Source organism: Spermophilus citellus (genome assembly GCF_964194105.1).
Source record: "Spermophilus citellus genome assembly, chromosome: 6".
Classification (NCBI taxonomy): Eukaryota; Metazoa; Chordata; class Mammalia; order Rodentia; family Sciuridae; genus Spermophilus; species Spermophilus citellus.
The window spans coordinates 28,241,729-28,264,716 of NC_138187.1; the positions used below are offsets into that span (position 1 = coordinate 28,241,729).

Sequence of the window (22,988 nt, forward strand, 5' to 3'; positions counted from 1 at the left end):
TGGCCTCATATTTGCAATCCTCCCATCTCAGCCTCCCAGATAATTATTTTTTTTTTTTGATACCAGAAATTGAATTTAACCAAGAATTCCAGTCCAGTCTGGCCTATAGCCTCTGCTTAGGACATCACTGACACTCTGCTCAGGGGCACTCAGCCACTGAGCCACATCCCCAGCCCTATTTTGTATTTTATTTAGTCTCACTGAGTTGCTTAGTGCTTCACTGTTGCTGAGGTTGGCTTTGAAGATAAAAATGTTTTTAAAATAAATATAAATATGCCAAGCACTCAGAAAAGGATGAAAACTAGCTTAATACAATACTGCTTTGTCAAATCCGCACATTTTGCAATATTTGTTTCATATTTTTATTTCAAGCAAAAAAAACAACAAAATCAATTAAAGTCCCTCATATACCTCTCCCATTCCATTTCTTTTCCCTTAAATTTATTATTATTATTATTTTAATATTTATTTTTTAGTTCTCGGCGGACACAACATCTTTGTTGGTATGTGGTGCTGAGGATCGAACCCGGGCCGCACGCATGCGAGGCGAGCGCGCTACTGCTTGAGCCACATCCCCAGCCCCAAATTTATTATTATTATTCCTATGATTTTTTTTACTGCATGCATGCGTGTGTGTGTGTGTGTGTGTGTGTGTGTGTGTGTGTGTGTGACTATATAAAAAAAAGGCTTAGGATTTTTTTTTTAAAGAGAGAGTGAGAGAGGAGAGAGAGAGAGAGAATTTTTAATATTTATTTTTCAGTTCTCGGCGGACACAACATCTTTGTTGGTATGTGGTGCTGAGGATCGAACCCGGGCCGCACGCATGCCAGGCGAGCACGCTACCGCTTGAGCCACATCCCCAGCCCAAGGCTTAGGATTTTTAAAAAATATTTTTTAGTTGTCAATGGACCTTTACTTTATTTATTGATATGTGGTGCTGAGAATCGAACCCAGTTCTTCACATGTGCCAGGCAAGCACTCTACTACTGAGCCACAACCCCAGCTCTTAGGATGCTTTTTAAATATATAATAGTATAGTTTTGAATATATCATTCTTCAACTTTATTTTTTTCACATTGTCTTTTTTCCCAAAAAAATTTATACAAAAGGAGAGAGAATAAAAACAAACCTCTGTGCTTTGACAGTGATGAGTTGTGGCTACACATTCTTCATTAAAACCTCACGCCTTTGAATTATCTTAAAGAGAAACAGCTATAAAATCCTCTGCAAAAATAGAAGTAAATGTCTCTTGACTATAAAGACCCTTCTTAAAATATAGACACTATGGGCTGAGAGTGCAGCTCAGTGGCAGAGCCTGCACTTAGCATGTGTGAGGCCCTGGGTTTACTCTCCAGCCCATAAACCCACAGTCAACACTGTATTCTTGACCTCTCCAAATTAGTATGAACAGCTCCATTCTGCCATTTTAACTATTATGTCAAATTTGATTACATGGGGAAAATATTTTTATTTATTTAACTACTGGCATATGGATGGGTGTTTGTGTTCACATATTCACCAAAAACAATGATGTGCTGAATATTCTTGTACAGATTTCCTTAAGCACATGTGCAAGTTTGGGTCTTTGTGTGCAATTACAATTTTAGACATAGATAAGGAAAATATATGATGACCTTCATCCTGGTGGTGTATTAATTTTTTTCTTGTCTTATTGCAATGGCCAGAAGTGTCAGTGTTGTCCTAAGCAGAGGCTGTAGGCCAGACTGGACTGGAATTCTTGGTTAAAGGTGATGTTTCACTGTCAAATCTAAAAATTGTTTTAGTCTTTGATAGCCACCTTTTATCAGATTGTATCCATTCAGGATTAGCCTCAGCTGCCACAAAAAACCTGCCAATAACAATGACTTACACAAGATAAAAATTATTTCTCTATGCAAAATGGGCTGGAGGTAAACAACTAGGACCTCACACAACATTTCTTCTGTATGAAGTCCCTGGAGGTTCAATTTCTTCCTGTGGATTGCTCCCATCGTGCAGCCCTCGTCCTCAAAGTCCGAGGCAACCTCTGAGTTTTACACAGAACAGTGAAGGAAGAGATGAGAAGAAGCCTAAGGATGCTCACTAACCCTCTGTAGGAAGACTCTTGGAAGCTTGCCCTTCCACCCCTTGCAACAGAGATCCACAACCTGCAGGGAACGCTGGGACATTCCGTTTTTATGCTGGCAGTCCACGTGCCTGGCTAAAAATGCTGTTACTAGGCTGGGCGTGTGGCTCAGTGGTAGAGCCAGTGGTTAGGCTGGGTAAGGCCCTGAGCTCCATCCCCCAGTTCCAAAAACTCCAAACAAACATACATTGAAGAGCTCATCAAACAATGCTGTAAGTCTCACTTCCAATCCCCAAACATGATTTTAAAAACTTAGGAGCGGTCAGGTGTGGGGGTCCATACTTGTATTCCCAGGTCTTCAAGGCTGAAGCAGGAGGAGGACAAGTTCCAGTCCAATCTGGGTGATCAATGAGATCTTATCTCAAAATAGAAAATTAAGAGCTGGGGATGTAGCTCAGTGGTAGAGCATTTATCTAGCAGGTGGGAGGTCCTGGGTTCAATCCTGAGCACAAAAAAAGAAAAAAGAAAAAATGAAAACAGAAGAATAGACCATTGCCTTCCCCCAGATGTTTACCACTTCTGTTACTTATCAGTAATCACGATATTCCAGATTTGATTTGGACATCATTTCCCTTCTGCCTGAGTGATTTCCTTTAGAAATTCTTTTGGAGCAGATCTACTAGAAGTAGAATAGTTCAGTTTTTCTTCACCTGAGCATGTCTTCATCTTAGTTCCTGAAGGACATTGTCATTGCAAACAGAATTCTAGGTTGACGATTTTCTGCACTTTAAAATGTGGTTCCATTTCCTTCTGGTTCTGATGGCTTCTAATGAGAGATTCAGTCACTTGAACTGTCTGTTGTTCCCTCTGGTAATGTTGTGTTCTTCCTCATGATTTTTTCTTTGTTTTTGTTTTCAATGGTTTAATTAGAATTTCTTTGGGTTTATTCTCCGTGTGGTTCCCTGAACTCATTGAATCTTAGGTGTATATCTTTTGCCAAATGTGAGAAGATTTCAGCCATTGTAGCCTGAAACACAACCTGTCTATGTGTTACAGCTGTATTTTGTGTGAGAAAGGGTGGAGTGTGTTCCTTACCTTATCTAGAAACGGTATCTTTTTTTTTTTAAGAGAGAGGAAAGGGGGGAGAGAGAGAGAGAGAGAGAGAGAGAGAGAGAGAGAGAGAGAGAGAGAGAGAGAGAATTTATTTATTTATTTTAGTTCTCGGCGGACACAACATCTTTGTTGGTATGTGGTGCTGAGGATCGAACCCGGGCCGCACGCATGCCAGGCGAGCGCGCTACCGCTTGAGCCACATCCCCAGCCTGAGAAACGGTATCTTAAAGTCCATTTTAATTGATATTCAACTTTCTTTGAGTTAGGCATGGCCTAGCAGAGGTTTCCCATTTCCTTTACTTTCGATATTTCCACATCCTAATATCTATGTGTCTTTTTGTTTAACTACTTTCTCTGACACGTTCTCTTAATCTATGAATCTTTTTAAAAATTTTTTCAGTTGTAGTTGGACACATACCTTTATTTTATTTATTTTTATGTGGTGCTGAGGATCGAACCCAGGGCTTCGCACGTGCTAGGCGAGCGCTCTACCACTGAGCCACAACCCCAGCCCAATCTATGAATCTTGTCCATTTACATTTATTGTGATTAATTAAATGCTTCGGACTGTACTATTTGTTTATCCCCCTTATCATTTCACATTATATTGGTTTCTTCCTAGTCCCCACTCCATGTATTGCTTTGAAAGCTGTATGTTGTTTATTTTCTTTATAGATTGATAGACTGTCCCTACCCCCATTTTTGGTGGAACTGGGGATTTAATTCAGAGGGAGAGAGAGGAAGAAAAACAGGGAGAAAAAGAGACAGAGGGAGACCCCTGTGCTTTGTGATGGCAGAAGCTCTAAAATCACATGCAGGAAAATTAAATTTAATTAAATTAAGAAAATGATATTTACTACACCTCTGTATTTGTGTCCTAATCATGATAATTGTTTAGAGAATAAACTTTGGGATCAGAGTGGAATAATTTTGGCCATTTTTTTTTTTTTTGCATTTTTGCAATCTCCCATCCTGTCATGGTTTACTGGTTTTGGGGTTTTGTTTAAACTCCACACTCCCCAGGGAGCAATCATCTCAGATCTTCTATTTCACTAAATCTTTCTTCAACTATGGCCAAGATGATGTTGAATTTTTTTTTTAATTGTTTCCACTGTCCTGACACTATTTTGGGGATCTCCTTGGTTTCTCAAGGTTTCTTTCTTTTTTTGGGGGGGGGGATACGGGATTGAACTCAGGGACACTCAACCACTGAGCCACATCCCAGCCCTATTTTGTATTTTATTTAGACACAGGGTCTCACTGAGATGATTAGGGCCTCGCTGTTGCTGAGGCTGGCTTTGAACTCACATCCTCCTACCTCAGCCTCCCAATCCGCTAAGATTACTGGTGTGCCCCACCTGGCATCTGTTGATTTTTAACTTAAATGACTGTGTTGTCATTTCTAGAAGTTCCAGTTGATCTTTTTCAAATCTATTATCCCCCAGGGTCTTCTTTCTCTGGCGGTCCTGACTGCTTTTGTCATTTGGCACATATGACATCACAGCCTCTTTGGTATCATGTGGCAGCTGCGAGCCTCCATCATGGCTGACGGTCTCCTTCTGTGCACTGTGCGCTGGTCGCCAGCAGGGCGGTATTAGTGGGAGCCCACAGATGTCACTAGTGTGGGATTGATACTTAAGATAATATCAATTTTGGGGATATAAGGGTAGATTCTGAAGCCAGTGAGCACCAGCCCAAGGCAACAAACCTTTAGAAGGGATGGGTGCACACTTATAGCCCCAGCAGCTTGGGAGGCGGAGGCAGGAGGATCACAGGTTCAAGGCCAGCCTCAGCAATTTAGCAAGGCCCTAAGCAACTCAGCGAGGCCCTAAGCAACCCAGCAAGACCCTGTCTCAAAATAAAACATAAAAAGGGCTGGGGATGTGGCTCAGTGCTCATGGGTAAGTCCCCAGTACCAAAAAAATGAGGGGGGGGATGGCTATTTAAAGCCCAGGTACAGACCAAGTTTTTCCTGGTTTTCCTGTGTCTAATGCCGCCCCCACCTGGCCAGCTGCAGCGCCCTCAGGGAGGGTTCATCCCCACGGTGGATCAGGTAGTCTGGGCTCCTCCAGCCCCCTCCCCACCGCCCAGGGCAGCTGTGGCCAACTTGTCCATGTCCACCCCTTGGAGCCGTCCTCTGTTTATTGATTTAAAGGATGAGCTGCTGGTGTCATTTCTAGTCTAACTTCCGGGGGTGTTTAAAGTAGCAATGTTTTCAAATCTTAATCTATCCTGTGCACTGTTCAAAACAGAAGTCCAAATCCACTAATTAATCTCTTTAAAAGATTTGAATCAAAATCATTACTGTTTTTCCCCCCGTTTTTTTCTTATGGCACTGGGGACTGGACACAGGCCACCCGAGTGCAGGCAAGTGCTCTACCACAGAGTCACCCCAGCCCCCAGGGGCTGTCTGTGGGAACACAACCTGGAAAGGGCTGTGTTAGAGGAGAGCCTGGGGTCCCCTGCAGGCTGCTTCGTTCCAGCCCTGGCATCCTGCTGCTCTGTAACATGGAACAAGTAGCTGTGCTCGACCTCTCTGAGCCTCCTTTGCTGCTTCTGCATGGATGACTATACCTGACTCCTGGGGCCACAAGAGACGGCCTCCAAGCCGTGTTCCTGTGATGCTTGGGGCCGGATCTCTCCAGGAGACCACTGTTGGTTTGACCTGGAGAATCCCTCGAGGTGTCCGCACCTGCCTGCAGCCAGGTGAGCGGAGGGCTTCCGTATGCCAAGTCCACCCAGGTACTTCGTGCACAGCACGATCCCCAAGACCTGGGCAGCCCAGTCCTGTGTCCATTCCTAGGCTCTCCTGGGAGGGCCCGGCCTGGTGACAGTGCTGCAGACCGGCTCAGGACAGGGACCCCTGCACGAGGAACCCTCTCCTGCCCGCTGGTCCCAATGTCCCCACAGCCCACTCCTCCTGGGGTGGACGTGGCGGAGGGGGTGCGCCGGGGCCAGGACGGTGGGACCCGGCGGGAAGGAAGGCCCCGGGTGCCCAGGCGCCTCGGCTGATCCTCCAGGGCAGGGCCTGCTGCACGCGCGGGAGGAGGGTCGTCCCGGGAACCTCCGCTCCTTCCCCGGCGCAGACAGAGGCCCCTTTCACGGCGCCTCGGCCGCTGCCAACACAAACGCGGGCGGAACCGAACCGCGCAGCGCCCGCCGCCGCGTCCCTGCCCCCGGCTGGCGCCGCTCCGCGTTTCCGCTCTGCTGACGCCTGGAATCGCGGCGAGGGCCGGCGGGGGCTCCGGGGAGGGTCCCCGCGACCGCGCCACCGCCGGCCTGTCCTCGCCGGGCAGCCACTCCCGGGCCACGCGCATCCTCCAAGAAGCGCGCCTGGGTGGACCCCCGTAGGAGGCAGCTGGATCCTGGCCCCCAATAACTCGTGCTCCTCCTGCAGCCTCCCAAACGTGTTGGTGGGGCCAAGAAAGCCCGGACACTCAGGCTGGCTCCCTGGAGCCATTCCTCCCGGAGGCCGGGTGGCCGGAGTGGTTTGTTATGGGGCCTCCAGCTCCTATGAAAGTCATCTGTAATATGGGCACCTCAAATCATTTGCCCCACAGCTCAGGACCGGAGTGAGGCGGTGGGGAAGTGTATCCGGACATTTTCCGTTGCTATGAGACAATGTCTGAAGTTGGTTCCTTTATAAAGAAAAGAGGTTTATTGAACTTACAGTTTTGGAGGCTGAAAGTCCTACAGCACACAGCCCCAGTCATTCAGCCTCCTGAGGATGATGGCACCACAATGGCCGTGAAAAGATCACATGGTAAAAAAATGACTCTGAGGAGCAGGAGGAACCCCCTCTTGCTCTTTTTATAACAATCCACTCTGGGAGGAACAAACAGGACTCTAGAAGCACCCCCAATTAGTCCCTTCCCAGGAAGGGCTCCCAATGACCCAATGACCCTGAGCCAGGCTCCACCTCTTCAAGGTCCCACCACCTCTTAACGTCCCGAAGCCACGCTCCAACACGAAGCTTTTGGGGGCGAACCACGCCAAGCTGTAGCAAGAAGAAAGGGCAGCTCCAGAAGGCGGGTGGACCGTCCTTTACCAGGCTCACTCCTGGCCAGGGCTCCCCTCTGGATCCCGTCCGGATCTGCCCTCCTCAGCCGGCCCCAAGGCCTGGCCTCCCGCGCCTCACCTTCAGAAGCCCCTGGAGAAGGAGCTCCTCCTGCCTCCACAGCCTGCTCCCCACCAAGCCCAGGACCTGGTCACTTGGCTCCACCCCCAAAGCCGAAGAGGTAACCCAGTTGGCGGAGCAGGAACACCACCCCCCGTCCTGATTGGCTTAGGGGTGAGCAGCACCCAGCCTGGGCCAATCAAAAGCTTCCCTGGGCTTTTCCGGCTAAGCCCACAGGAGACTCTGTCCTCAGGACTTGGAAGGGGAAGGGTGGAGGCTGCTGATGTCCTTGACCTGGCCTTGGAAGGAAGCCTGCTGGGAGCAGGAGGGAAGGCCTCACAGAGAGAGCAGAGGAGAGAGGGAAAGGGAGAAGGGGCGGGGGCAGGGGGAATTGTCCTGCAGGGCAGCCTCCCTGGACACCATGCCACAGCCAGGCTAACTGAAGGTGGCTTTCTGTCCACCCGACCTGAGAGTCCCACCGGATAGATACCCTTTCACGACCCTTGGGCTTGGCCTAGACAATATACGACCTGCTTCCCTTTCTGCCCTGCCCGCCCCGACAGGTCCACACTTGACCACTTAGTGTGATCCCACCACACTCCAGGTGTCAGATAAGGACAGAATGCAGTCACAGAAGGGGACGTGGGATCTATCACTGCATCGTCTCAGACCACAGCCGGACTTTCACCTCGCGGGAGGACTGAAGCCCTGAAGCCGCCCGGGCAGCTCCCTTCTCTCTGCCCACCTCGGTCCCTGGCAGCTCAGCAGCAGCGGCCCCTGAAGACCGCTCCTCCTCCTCTTCGGAGCCTGACTGGGCTTGGACTTTCCTGCTGGACCTCTGGAGGCTGTGGACTGGGGCTGCACCCCCACTCCTCCCCCGCTGCAGAGTTAAGGTGCTGAAGGCAGGACTCTGCCGGGTGCCTCTTTGAATATGCGGAAGCCACAGGCTGTGACAGCTGATGAGATTCTGTGTGGGGCACGTGGCAGCGCAAGGTAATCCCAGAAGCTCCTCAGGCTGAGGCAGGAGGATCCTGAGTTCAAAGCCAGCCTCAGCAACTCACTAAGCAACCCACTGAGACCCTGTCTCTAAATAAAGTACAAAATAGGGCTGGGGGTGTGGCTCAGTGGTCAGTGGCCCTGAGTTCAATCCCCGGTACTTACCCCCCCCCACACACACACACACAAAGAAAAAGAAATAAACCTGTTCATCTGTGGTGGGTGGATTGACAAGTGCCAAGACCATTCTGTGGGTCTTGAACAGTCTCTTCCAAGAATCGTGCTGAGGACACAGATCCACATAAGGAAGCTGGCCCTTCGAACCCACACAAAAACTAACTCAAAGGATCAACAACCCCAATGTAAGAGCTAAGGCTGTGAATTCTAAGAAGAGAACTTGGGGGTAAGCCCGTTGCCCTGCATTTGGCAATGATTCTTAGACCCCACACCAATTTAGACAACAGAAGCAAAATAAATTTGGACTTCCTCAAAGTTGAAAACTTTTGTGCTTCAAAGGATATCATCAAAAATAGGAAAAGAGAATGCACAGACAGGGAGCACATTTCTGCAAACCATCAGTCTGATGATAGAAATTAATTTCTAAGATATATAAAGAATTCTTGCAATCCAACGATAAAAACACAACATATTTGAAAATGGGCCAAGGATCTAAGAAGACATTTCTACCAAGAACATGTACCAATGGCTGATAAGTACAGGAAATAATGCTGCGCCTCATTCCAGGGTACAGAAGTGCCAATTGGAATCGCAAGGGGATGTCACTTCACAGCTACGGGGATGATGTAAAGAAAGAAGGAGAAAAAGAAGAAGAACTAGTATTGTGGAGGATATGGGGAGACCAGAGTCTGGAACTCTGCTGGTAGGAATGTGAATGGTCAGCTGTCATGGTGGCTGTCCCTCAAGAAGTTACCCAGGCTGGTGGCTCACACCTGTAATCCCAGTGGCTCAGGAGGCTGAAGCAGGAGGATCACAGGTTTGAGGCCAGCCTCAATAAGTTAGCGAGGCCCTAAACAACTCAGTGAGACCCTGTCTCTAAATAAAATAGAAAAAGTGCTGGGGAGGGGCTGGGGCTGGAGCTCAGTGGTAGAGTGCTTGCTTAGCATGTGTAGGGCACTGGGTCTGATCTTCAGCCCTACATAAAAAAAATAAATAAATAAAAGAAAGGTCTTGTGTCCACCTACAACTAAAAAAAAAAAAAAAAAATAGAGGGTTGGGATGTGGCTCAGCGGTTGAGCAGTCTGGGCTCAACCCCTGGTACTAAATAAGTTAGTAAGTAAGTAAGTAAATAAATAAGCCGGGCACAGAAGCCCACGGACTGGGATTCCACTTTAGGGCACCCAAAGGCAGCTCCAGAGGCGGAGAGCAGGTTGTGGTGTCTGGGCCTGGGGGAGGGGGAAGGGAAGGGGTGATGAACGAAGTCTAGAATGAGCCTGGTGGGGGCTGCACAGCTCCACCACACGCTGGAGGCTCCCCCCAGTCGTACATCCTGCAGGAGTGAACCTCAGGGTGTGTCCTGTCTCATTTTTGGACCAGGGTCAGAGGAGTGGGATGGCCCTGGAGGGTGGCCTTACTCTTCCCGGTGCAGGAGGAGGCATGGCCCTGGCCTGGGGAGGCCACAGCCTGGAAGGGGACGTGACTCTGCAGCACCTCCGTGAGTGAGTCACACCAGCTTGGGGCTGGGGCGGGGTTCTTTGTGGTGGGAACACTGTGCTGTTGACCCCTGCAGGGGACCAGAGGTGAGGGCGGTGGAGGTGCAGCCCGGGGGAAGGGCACCAGGTCTGGTGGGCCATGTGGATGGGAAGAAGGGTGCTGGCCTCCCAGAGCTACTGAGGGATGAGCAGCGTCCGGGAGGCAGAGGCCACAGGAGGGGCCAGGCCTTCATAGGGCACCAGGGAATCTGTGGGCCCCGAGCTGCAGGACTTGCGGCTGGGGCAGGACAAGGACAGTGGGGAGGAGGAGGCCATCAGGATGGCATGGAGGTGACTGAGGGCAGCATGGATCCAGGCTGGGAAGAGAGATGGAGAGGAGGGCGGCCCAGGCCCACAGAGGCCCGCGGATGATGGGGACAGTGACATGCTGAGGTCACTCCATGCAGGCAGGATTTTCAGCAGGACGCTCCTCCAGACACCTCCACTCGCTCATCCACCTCTCGACTTACCTCAGAGTGGTGCTGCAGCCAAAGACTCAGCATCCACTGAGCACCACTGTGTATCCAGCACTGCACGAGCATGCTCTTAGGCAATCACGTCCTGCAGGCTCGGGGGCAGCCCTGCAGGGGTAAGCTGGGGCTCTTTCTGGAATCCTCGGAGCCTGTCCTCACGGGCTGCTCTTGACTTCTGGGCTCTTTTCAGAACAGCTACAGAGTCATCGTCACCCAAGGTCACTCCCTGTTTGTCATGTGTTACCCCCCACCTGGCAGTTTTTCCTGGGCTGTGAATTAAGAAAATCACATTTGGAAGAAAAATGATACATTTCTTTGTTTATTATAATACATATATAATGTTTATAGAATCTCATATGGGTGCACCTGTGATGTTTCTCTTTCTAGAATGTTTGCCTCTTAGGCTCCCAGGATGCATATACATCGCGCGCGCGTGCGTGCACACGCATGCACAGAGGCACTTCTGCTTAGCTGCTGCTGGGGTGGGTCTGACTTATGGCCCTTGTTACCAAAGCAATTAGAGCATCAGGCCCTTCCTAACTGTCAGGAGAGGGCAGGAACCTCTGGCCTGTGGCCAGCTCAGCTCTCGGGCTGTGGGACACTGAGCATCCTTCTAGCAGGTGCCACCTGGGCAGATGAGCCACAGAGCTGGCAGAGGGGTCCAGACCCCCTGCCACCTGGGGGCAGTCCCGTGTCCTCACACACTCTGCCCCTCCCTGCCAGCCTTCCCTGTGCCTGCAGCTCTGGGCTTCGACCTGTCCAATCCGGAGGGCAGGGCTGTCTGAGCCAGGTCCCCTCAGCTTTTGCTGGGTGGCTGTGTGAGCAGTCAGGAGGTGGGCAGGGTGGCCGAGTGCTGGCTCAGTGGCTGGCCTTGCCAGGTGTGGCCAAGGTGGATGTTACAGTGTCCCTGGGGCCACCAGGCTGGAGGGGAGAAGCATGAAGTGGGTTATGTCGCCACCTATTGCCTGATTTGCTCAGTGAAAGTCAGGTGGTTCCTCTCTGCCTGTGTCCATAGGGAAGGGGGCGCAAATTCTCTTTTTGGAAGACAGAAATGAACCATCGGTGGAGAGGGACAGGAGGGCCTCGACCTAGTGGCTGCCTCAGCTGTATTGGGGTCACCTGGGGGTCATCTGGGACAAGCCCGTCCTTCCCTGAATGATTGTGGAGATTCCCTACAGGGAGGCTGGGTGACGCAGGTCCCAGGAGGGGCTGTGCCCCAGACCACGGGGAGGACAGAGGCCCTGTGTAGACAGGGTCCCTGCCACCCTGAGAGGTCGGAAGGGCAGCCACCAAGGACCTGCGGGGAAGGCAAGTTGCCTCTGCTCCAGCCCTTTCTGCCCTTGGCTTGTGCAGAGCGGACAGTGGCCAACCAGTGCCACACGGAGCGGAGGCCATGCAAGGCCTGTGCCTCGCGGTCATCACTGGACACCATGTCGTCCCTGAGGGACAGGGAGGCTGGCTGCACGAAGCCCAATGAGCACACTCCAACAGGAAGAGCACGTGGCACCCATGGCGCGCCTGCCCTTGGACAGAGAGTGGGGTGCGCAGGAGGAGCTGCCGGGCGCAGAGTGGGGGTGGGGAACACCCCAGGATAGGGTGGGAGTGGCCACACCCTGGATGCCTCAGGATGGAAAGGGGCTCAAGCCTTGGGACCCACCCAGGCCAGAGGTGGTGTGCGGAGACTGACCGGCCAGTGCCACCGAAACTTCTGCGATGCCCACCTGAGTGGGAGCCCTGCTCCGGTGCAGAGGGTTCCTTCTTCAGAGACCGCGCGTCCCTGGCAGAGACGCCAGGCAGTGTTGTCCCACTCAGGCTTGCCTTCGGGCTGGTGTCCCTGTAGTGTGACCTTACCTGAGCCCAAGGACCAGGTGCACCTGTCCCTGCAGGCCATCCTACCTGGCCTGTGCCGGGGCCACCTGCTTTCCCTCTGGGTTTTGAACTACACTGATGTTGGGGGCAGACGCCGAGCAGCAGAGACATCCTGGGGGAACCTTAGGATGCTAAGGGCTTCCTGTGGGCTTCCGCAGTGCTGTGAGGGGTGTGGCTGAGCAGCAGCTCTGCAGGGAATGGCGAGAGCGTGGTGGAGAGTGGCCTGACAACAACCTGGACCTCTGTCGTATTCTTAAAAGCCAGCGTGTTCAGAGGACTGAGTCGAAGCTCCCTTGGGAGGACTCTCAGGTGTCCGGTGCTCTACCACATCCCAGCCACGGGGAATGTCCGTCGAGTCCAGCAGTGTAAATGCTTTCAAAGGTCAGGGTCCCCAAAGGGGCACTAAAGAGTGTGTCTCAAGCTTCCAGCATTTCTAAACTGCCCAAAGCTTCCAGAGTCGCCTGTGGGGCCACGCTCATGGGGCGCTGCTCTGACAAAGGGCAGCTCTAAGATGGAGCTGGCCGGGCGGCACATGTCTGTGGTCCCAGCTACCTGGGAGGCTGCAGTAGGACCACTCGAGCCTGGAGCTCAAGGCCACCTGGGTGACGTAGGGGACCCCGTAGCAAAGCCACCACTGAGGCAGAGGTCGACGAAGGCTCAGATGCAGAGACTACCCCAGCACCACTCAGCTGGCAGGGCTCTTACAAAGGCCACTTGGCTGTGTGACCAAGTAGGAAGGCCAGAGGGGCAGCCAGCCATGCTAGGTGCTGCCCAGCTTGACAGAGCAGGCTGGGGTGAGCACGGGTCTGGCTGGGCCCCCGAGTCTGTGGGGATGAGGTTCTGATGCAGATGAGGCCAGGCCATGGTCAGGAGTGCAGACCTGGGACCTTCCCCAGGGTCCCCAGGGCCTCTTGCGTGCAGCACCATCCTGTGGCTTCCACTCCTGCAGGGTGAGGGGAAGTGCCAGGAGTCCCTGGGAGCCTCTTGGCACCCTGGCACTGCCTGTCTCCCGTCTCCAGACACAGTCTACCTGGCCCGCTCCAGAGTGATGCGGTTTCTGCCAGGAAGTGCGGAGCTGGACAGTGCTGAGGGTGCTCGCTCACTGCGGAGAGCAATGTCTGAAATGCGGCCCGAGGGCAGCGTGTGTGCTGATGGGAATAGAGAACTGGGGGGGACTGAGAGGGAGGAGAGAGCGCCTGGGGGGGGGGCACCCAGGTGTGACACTAAGGCCCAGCCAGAGAGGCCTAACCCAGGTGGTCAAAAAGAGGATTAATTAGCTTTGGTTTCTAATTAGGCTTGCAACAGTTCCTCCAGAGAGAGGTGTCAAGGGACCCCAACCCAAGTGCATGCATTTCATTCTTAGGAGAATCGAGGGTGGCGGTGGCCCTCAGAAACACCCCCATCCCAGTCTCTGCAGTGGCCTCCCCGCGCCCTGGGGGGCTTCAGCAGTCGAGCTGCGCTGGCACCATTAATTCATACTGGATCCTGCCAAGACAAGGAAGCGTTTATTTATTTACAACAAAAACATTTGTAACATAACTCTTTTCAAAACAGAGAACCTAACACAACACACAAAGCCATCTCTATTTGTATTTACCCAGGGACACGGCCAGCCGGAAGGGGCTGGGGCTGGAGAAGGGCCAAGGACCAACTCTTCTGGAACAAAACAAGAAGCTGCCTTTCCAAAAACAGCCGTTTCTACTTGTCTGGAGCTGCCATGCTCCACTGGCAGGAGCGGGCGCTGCGCTGGGCCCTGTGGAAGCCCAGGTCGCGGTGTGGCCGTCTTCAGCAGCCTCCCAGCGGTGACACCACTGCAGCCACCCTCCTCCTGCGGCCGGTTGAAGGGTCTAGGAATCAAATGCAGCAGTTAGACAGCTCCCAGCTGTGACTAACAGCCACAATGGGACACTCCCAGATGTCCCAGCCCGTGTGTGGAGGGAGCTGGGACCAGGTCGTGTGTGAGGGACGCACATGGCCGATGATGCCAGCTGGTAGAGAGGCAGGAGTCAGAAGCTCTCACTGTATAGCCCACCCGATGGCTCCAGAAACAGGCGCCGATGGATGGACACGGCGGCTCTGAAATCCCAGCTCAAGACCACAGGACCTAGGGGCCACGGTTGTGTAAGGCACTGGGTTCGGGCCGCACCACCACATTAAAATAAAGGTGACTTATCCATCTACAGCTAAAAAAAAACCACCACCACAGGACCAGCTTTCAGAAAACCAGGACAGCAAAGACCCCTGGAGGTCATGAGGTCAGTCTCTTCGTTGACCAGTGTTTGCTTTCTGCTGCGGTCAGGACTCATTAGTCTTTCTCAACCGCCCCCAGGAGCGCCACTTCCTGGACCCACCTGAAGACCGACTCTGGGCAAGTCGTAGTCCTTGGCTTCCTCCTCTATTAAGTGCAGGACCCCTGACCCCGTCTGGCAGCCTCATGCAGGGCAGGCAAGTGAAACCCCAGCACACCTGAACTTCCCGAGTGCTGCTGCCCGCTCTCCAAGGTTGGACCTCCCTGAGCCCTGCGGGTACTGGTGCCCACAGCGCTGCTCCACCGCCCCTCCCTTCCCGCGCTGGTGTCTGGGCCCTGGTTTTGTGCTGGGGTGGGGCTGGGAAGTGTGAAGAAAGTGCTGTCCTCCTTCCCTTCTCGCAGAAGGGCAGTTTCTGAGGTAAGGAGAGGAACCTGTTTGGGATGATTTCCCCCGCGCACTCGCATTTATTTCCATCTTTAAAACATTTGGGGTACTGGGAATTGTACTTAGCACTGGGCTACACCCCCAGTCCTTTTTATTTTTCATTTTGAGACAGGGTTTGCTAAGTTGTTTAGGGCCTCGTTCGGTTGCCGAGGCTGGTCTTGAACTTGTGATCCTCAGCCTCCCAAGTCGCTGAGAGTTTCCATGTGGCTTCTCACTGAACTCCAGCATTCACGGAGGTCCCTGTGTTCAGTGCCATGCTCCTCTGGTCCTCCGTAGGGTAAGCTCCAGCTCCCACTAAGACTTTGTTGAAGGGCCTTCACAGTAGTTTATAAAATACACCCCAGTGAAAAGAAATGTGCAAGTATCAAAGTCACCACCACCTTATGGATCTTTCTAGGGGGATAGAGAGATGAAGAGACAAACCCGTAACACACGCGAGGTGACAAATACACAGGACGTGGGATGCAGAGCAGCGTGGTTGCCACTGAATATAAAATAACCATAAAGACATCCTGGTGAGGGGGATGTAGCAGCCTGGGCTTTGAGTAGTCAGAAGAGCTCGCTGGGCTATAGGAGCATCCAATGCCAAGAACACACGCTGGGAACATGTGAAGAGGGTAAGAAAGCTGGGAAACCAAACTGGAGTGACAGCTAGAGGCGAGGACGAGGAGAGCGAGGAGCACGCGGGCATGAGGAAGGCTTCAGGCTCTCTCTGGGCTCTCATGGAGAAAGCCGCTGTTGTAAGGCTCCCCCAGCTGCTCTGAGGAGGACTAGCTGCAGGGGCACTGAGCAGGAGCGCGGGGAGCGGCTCGATGATGGCCTCACCCAGCTCACGACCGCACACTAAGGAGCCAGGCCCACTGAGCCCTGCACAAATTGCTAACTTACAAAATCACGAGAGAGAATAAAATGGAAGTTTTAAGTCACTAAATTTTGGGGTAGGCAACTACATGGCAACAGATCAACAGGATGGGGGAAATGAAAGCAAGAACACTCTAGTAAGGGTCTTCATGTCATATGGGAGATGGAGTCACATTTTCTGAAGTCAGACTGTGCAAAGTTAAAGATGTCTATCGTAAAAAATAGTCTCATATTGTTAATTCTGGAGCAACACTAAAAACACCCATAATGCTATAGTTAATAAGTAACATAAAAAAATGGAATACTGAAAACAAATACAAACCAAAATAATTCAATCCAAAAGAAAAAAGGAACAAAAGACAGATGTAGACAAAGAAAGCTGTGATGATCTCACACTCACACTCAATACTTGTACTAAGTGTAAATGGTTTGACCATTTCAATTAAAAGGCAGAGATTGTCAGATTGGGATTAAAAAACCCAAGATGCACATACATGTTGTTCATAAGATGAACCTTACACAGGTTAACAACAGGCTGGAGAAAGCTGTACAAAGCAAACAACGAGAGTGGAATGGAAGAGGGCTCCCTTCAGATCAAAGCCTGGCTGCACGGTCGTATCTGTCAGCGGTAGAGTAATGTCATCATGGATTAAGAAGGACATTTTATAAAAGGGTTAATTCACTGAGATGACAACATTAAGGCTGCATCTAACAGTAGAGCTCCAAAATGAAACAAAAACTAACAGAACAGTGAAAAATGGACAAAAGCACAATCAGAGTTGGAGATTTTAACACTCCTCTGTCAACCTGAAAGCACAAGCAGACAGAGAATTAGTAAGGATACAGGGCTGGGGCTGGGACAGGGCTCAGTGGCAGAGCACTTGTCTAGCAGGTATGAGGCACTGGGTTTGATCCTCAGCACCACATAAAAATAATCAAAGGCATTCTGTCTATCTACAACTACAATTTGTTTCAAAAAGGATATATAACATGTGAACAATTATCAACCAACTTACCCCAAGTGACATTTGCAGAACTCCATAACCAACAACTCTAGAGTGCATAGTTTTCAAGTGCACACAGAAAAATCAAGATAAGATTATATGTTGGTCTATAAAGCAATCCTCTGTAAATTAAAAAGGACTGAACCCACACTGATTATATCCTTTGACCACAGTGGAATTAGAAATGCAGAAAATCTCCCAATATTTTGAAATAAAATAACAGACCCACAAGTAACATTACAAAAGGAACCGTCTACACGGGGTGGGGGGTGGGGTGTCAGCAATCCAGCAGGAACGGGCTGAAGACCACCCAGAGGAATGAGCGCGCCAGCCCACAGAGGGCAGAGGGGCTGGGGAGAAACAGCCAGCTGACGGGCACGGAGCAGGGCTCTACAGGGTGGCATCACCCTGCTAACCTCCGCAGCTCCCTGAAAGGGGCCGAGAGCTAGGCAAGGGAGCCCTTCCAGAGTTCAGAAGAGCTCGCTTTATTCACAGGCCCCAGATTAGAGCCACCACCTGAATGAACCCCAGGGAGACCTCAGCAGAGGGCCCATCACTGTGAGCCGAAGGGCAATCTTGACTGAGAGCGCGACGCAGCTTCATCTGGGAAGCGCGCCCTCTCCCCTTGCTCTCCTTCCCCAGAACACCAGAGCAGCTGGTGTGGGTGAAGGAAGAGGTGGACCTAGGGGTGGGCGAGCAGATCCCTCTTGTGCAAACTGCCAGAGACAGGCAGTGCGAGTCTGAGCACACCCTGAGGGTCAAGTTTTTCAGAACAACAGGATTGGGTCCTATGTGTTGAAATGACAGTGACCAGGACAGAAGGTGTCTGCAGTGCTATAGAAGAATCTTTTACCCGCAGGCTGAGGTTCAGCACAGCACAGCTGGGCACCAGGCACTGGAGGAAAGCAACCTCAATAAGCCGAGAGTCCTCAAACTGGCACAGAAGCACAGAAGCAAATCAGAAATGGCACAGGCCAAGAAATCTGGAACATGACATTCTGTGTACAGAACAGCTGCAGCCACCGCAATTCAGAAGCCATCGCCAGCAGATGTAGACACTGTAGTAACAAGTGGCAGTTTGAATTTTAACTTACAAGTAGCCAGTAAAAACAGGAATGGACGCTGGCAGCCTGGCCTCGGTCCTTTTTTCATGCTACTTACACCTGAGTGGAGAAGCAGCGCTGCCTACAGACCTCGAGGAACGAGGATTGGGAGCAGGAGGACAGCATCACCCTGCCATGTTCCTGGGGACCAGATGGGGAAGCTTGGGCTTGCAGATGCACGAGGTAGATGTGTGGTTCATTCAAAGCAACCAGAGTGCACCGGTGCCACGCAGCAGCGCCAGCACTGCCCAGGAGTCAGGGAGGCACCAGAAGTAGATGGATAGTGGCATGTCCAGAAAGCAGCTAGTCACATTCCTTGAACAGCTCAGTGTCAACTGTACAGAGGCACCCAAGACAGCCGCGGCATGGTGACGTATGGGCCATGTGATCTACCTCCAAGCTTTGTATCCACCTGCTGGGCGAGGGGTGCACACCTGCAATAGTCCAGCAAGGAGGCTGAGGCAAGATGGTCACAAGTTTAACACCAGCCTCAACAACTTAGTGAGACCCAATCTCAACAATAAACAAACAAATAAATAAATAGAGGGCTAGAGATGCAGCTCAATGGTAAAGCACCCTTGGGTTCAATCCCCGGTATAGCCCAAGACAAAAACCCCAAGCCCATCAAGTCCTGAATTAACTTCCATAACAATCAAATTGCTGCACACAACCCAACATTGATTCAACAAATACCTGAGCGCCTTCTGCCTGCCAGACCCCGCCCTGTGTGCTGAGGACACTGCAGGGAATGAGGACATGAAACCTTCCGCCTCCCCGTCTGCGCAATCTTGAGAAGGATGAGGCCACACACATGAGCATCATGCAGAGCAAAGCCCCCCCGTCCCCCCCCGTCCCCCCCCCCCCGTCTCTGCTGGCGGCCAGCGTCTGGCGTCCCTCCTGCTAACATGGCACACCTACCCACCTCCCTACGGCCAAGTTTCTGAAGCTGCTGACCCCAGCTTGTTTGGTTGCTTCCTGCCCTTGACTTATTCCTCGAGTCACAGGAGTGTGATTCCAGACCACACTGCTCTGGAGACGAGGTCTTCATCCTGCTAAGGCCTCTCGAGTCTTCCCTGGGTGTCACTGGGAGTAGCTGTGAGTCAGGGTGCCGTGTTCAGTGGGTCCCAGAAGATACAGCATGCTCCAGGTCATCAGAGTCCCCATCCATTGAGTGGGGACCGCTAGAACATGGTAGGGCAGGAACAAGGGCCACCTTGCCATGAAGCCAGCTGCATCTGCCATGTGGTCAGGCATCCAGAAGAGAATGGCATGGGCAGAGCCACAGAGTGGCTGGATGGGGGTGGACCACACAGGAGCAGAGGGCAGACGTGTCAGTCCTTTCCTGTGACCCTGAGTAGTTGGAGCAACAACGTGCCGACAGTCATCTCACGTCAACCTGTCTGGTGCAATCACGCAGAGAAACCACCAGCTTGGGGGCCCAAACCAAACTCAGGTTCCCTCTGATCACGTGTAACTGTGGTCCAGCCTGGTTCCAGGGGGACTGGTAGCATTCAGGACGGGAGCTCGAGTGACAGAGCCCAGCCCAGGGAGTGGGAGGCCCAGCGGCACATGAATGCAGGGCAACTTGATTACTGTACCACCAATGGCGCTGGATCATACCACTGCCCATGGCTGGGCTATGTTATATGGATGCACAAGAGTTGCTGCAGCGTCAAGTGAGGGTGACCAGCCTGCCTTGCACTGCCCTAGCCACTATCAGGGGAGGCTACAGTTTGCATCTTGATTGTTCCCCAAAGGTCCCTGTGTTGAAGGCTTGGTCCCAGCCTGTGAGGCTCCTGGTAGAAGGTGGAGCCTGTGGGAGGACATGAGGTTGCAGGTGGCAGGCCCTTGAACTGGGTATCAGGCCCCCGGCCCCTTCCTCTATTCCTGGCCACTGCGAAGTGAACAGGCTGCCTTAACCATGTGCTCCCAACCATGTGTCTTGTCACCAGTCTAAAAGCAACAGGCCAACAGACCACCAAAGGAATCCTCCAAAACTGAGTCCAAATAGCCTTTCCTCCTTACAAGTTTCTCCTCTGGGTGTTCTGTTATAGCAATGCAAAGCTGGCTAACAGGGCGAGATGTGCTATTTTAAGTCAGTAAACAGAACGTTTTGGTACCACGTTTTTTAGACATTTGAATAAAAATAAAAGTTAAATTGTGGTTTCAAATTAAGACTGAAAGTAAACTGCTGATATCTTAAAGATCTTAACAAAAAATAAAATTGTAAAAGTATTAAAACAGAAGACATTTGTTGTCAGTTAAAAAGGGAAAATGCAAATAGAAAATAAATTAATGAGAAGATGCTTAGATTTACTAGTAATCGAGGAAACACAAATGAAAATATCTGAAGGGCTAACCAGGCCCCTCACACCCGCATCTCACCACCCGACCTCCACAAATGGGATCAGAAGTCCCAGGGAAGGTAATGTGAGCCTGAACAAAGCGACTTTTGCCTCCAGCCCCGCCCAAGGGGTCCTCTGACCTCAGCCCCACCTGCCCGTCTGTCCGCTGCCCCTCTCTTTGGCTCCCCTTTCATTTGCTCCCCAAGTCTGAAACCTGTCCCCCATACCAAATGGCCAGAGGAGAAAGGGCAGGTGTGGTTCCCTTGCCTCAGTTTTTCCTCCTCGGTTCAGTTCAGAGGCCTTTCCCTCCAGAGTCCCCCAGGGATGGGGTCAGGAGAGACCTGTGCGGCTCGGAAGAGGGAGGCTGCTCCACCCGGGCAGCGGTGGAAGATGCACAGTGTTTCACTCCTGCCACATGAAAGGTCCCACAGCTGACCCCTAACAGCAGGCCAGAAAAGGGAAAGCCTCGTCTTTGTGGCGAGAAGGCATTTGATAACCATCCTGACGACAGCCTTAACATGATTTCTAAACAGAACTCTTCTCATCCAGAGGCCAGCACCATGCTTACTGTGACAAGTGGCAGCCCTGCAGTCATGAGAGCTGTGCGACCAGAGCCATCAGCTGCAGTTCTGCAAGCTCATGATCCGCAGAAAGCAACAGATGCCAGCCGTGGGCAGACGATGGCCCACCTCCCCTGCCTGCCTCAGACCCTGGCAGCCCAGGGGAGCTGCTGCTGCAACCCCAACAACTCTCAAGAAAGACCCAGAGAGGTGCTCAGTTACAGAGATAAGACAATTTACAGAAAGCACACCTCACTCCGTGAACAAGGGACAAGGTGCTCACTCGGGGATGTGCCTTGCTGTTAATGAGACCCCATTCCAGATGCACCATGCTGGTGACAGTGACAACGCTGGACACCATGAGTGCTGGCTAGGTAGACTGAGCAATGCCTGCTTCAGGTGGACATTCACACACTGTCACCCGGTCACACGACCTGAACACACACCCAACAACACTCAGGCGTGGGGATAATCACTACAGTGTCTCACCCATCAACCAATCATTGCTGAAGTATTAGGATACCCTCAGAGAGAGGGACCGTACTTCTTAAAAACAAGGTAGGGAATTCTTAGCCAGCTGTGGTGGTGATTGACTGGAGTCAGAGCAACTTGGGAGGCCGAGGCAGGAAGATGGCGAGCTCCAGGCCAGACTCAGCAACTCAGTGAGATCTTAAAAAAAAAAAAAAAAAAAAAAAAGAGGAGGGGGCTGGAGATGTGGCTCAAGCGGTAGGGTGCTTGCCTGGCATGCATGCAGTCTGGGTTCAATCCTCAGCACCACATACAAAGATGTTGTGTCTGCCGAAAACTCAAAAATAAATAATAAAATTCTCTCTCTCTTAAAAAAAAAAGGAGGGGTTGAGGTATAGCTCATTGGTAATGCACCCCGAGTTCACACCCCAAGTTCAATCCCTGGTACTGGAAAAAAAAAAAAAAAAGGAAAAGAAAAATGAGGTCATTCTTCACATCTTCATGAACTTAGAAGTACATGGCCCCATGTGGGTGTTGTGGCTCATACCTATCATTCCAGCGGCTCAGGAGGCTGAGGCAGGAGGATTGAAGGGTCAAAGCCAGCCTTAGCAAAAGCAAGGCGCTAAGCACTCAGAGAGACCCTGTCTCTAAATAAAATACAAAATAGGGCTGGGGATGTGGCTCAGTGCCCCCAAGTTCAATTCCCAGTACCAAAAACAAACAAAAAGATACAATTCTATTTGTCGAGAAAATTAAATGTACACTCAACATTATTGAGTATTTTCCAGAAGGCTGCAAAAAGGGTACATCTGAAAAGTCACTGGTGCTTCCCTCTGGAGTCCGGGCCGGGGCCGGGACTCACTGTCTCTTTGTTGATTGGTTTCTTTAAACTATAAGCAATAATTTTGTAATTTAAATTTAAGTATCACACACACACACACACACACACACAAAACAAAACCTGGAGATAAGAGCACAGCAAAAAGCTGATATTGCCAAAGACAGCTCCCAAGTACTCGGTGTGCAATCAGGCTGTCCCCTTCACCTTTGGAGAGCTCTGAAAACGGCCACAGGAAAGGTTTATAAGTGGCTAGAGGAAAACAGTTTCAATCTAGTCCGTGTCCCTTGAAATGACTCTAGAAATAAGCTCTAGGCGTGTGAAGGTGAGTGGGGAAGGTAACCTCTGAGGCTCCTGCAGATGCCAGGATCTGTTACCAGGTTCCACTAGTTGAATTTTCAAATTGGAACTGATAAAAAGGAACACATTAGCATGAATGAGAGGGCATCAAAGCAGAAAAGCTCGCATTTCATTTTGCAAACCCAATACACAGAACAAAAGAGGCGGAGAGTCAGAGAGAAAAGCTGCCCGGATCCGTGGCTCAGGTCACCAGGAGCCCAGAGACCTGGAAGACAATGGGAGGAGACAGAGGTGCAGACAAAGGCCCATGGGGGCTCCAGCTGAACAGGGTGAGGCTGAGCAAGCCGTCCAAGGCTCAGGAAAGCACAGAGGAGGCCACACAGAAGCCCAAGCAGTGATACGATCAGTGTCTGCAGTCATCGCACAGAATAATGAGCAGTAATCAAAGAAGAGTGTGAAAATGTAACAGAGATG

At 51.4% G+C, this 22,988-nt stretch overlaps 1 protein-coding gene across 1 annotated transcript in view; it reads right to left on the reverse strand.

Moving 5' to 3' along the window:
* Positions 1 to 13,980: 13,980 nt before the first annotated feature.
* Positions 13,981 to 22,988, reverse strand: part of FKBP6 (FKBP prolyl isomerase family member 6 (inactive)) — a gene marked incomplete at its 5' end in the record, with an annotated part of 31,968 nt that continues 22,960 nt past the window's right edge. Inside the window, one exon of the mRNA XM_081300092.1 lies at positions 13,981 to 14,189. The remainder of the gene's footprint in view (positions 14,190 to 22,988) is intronic.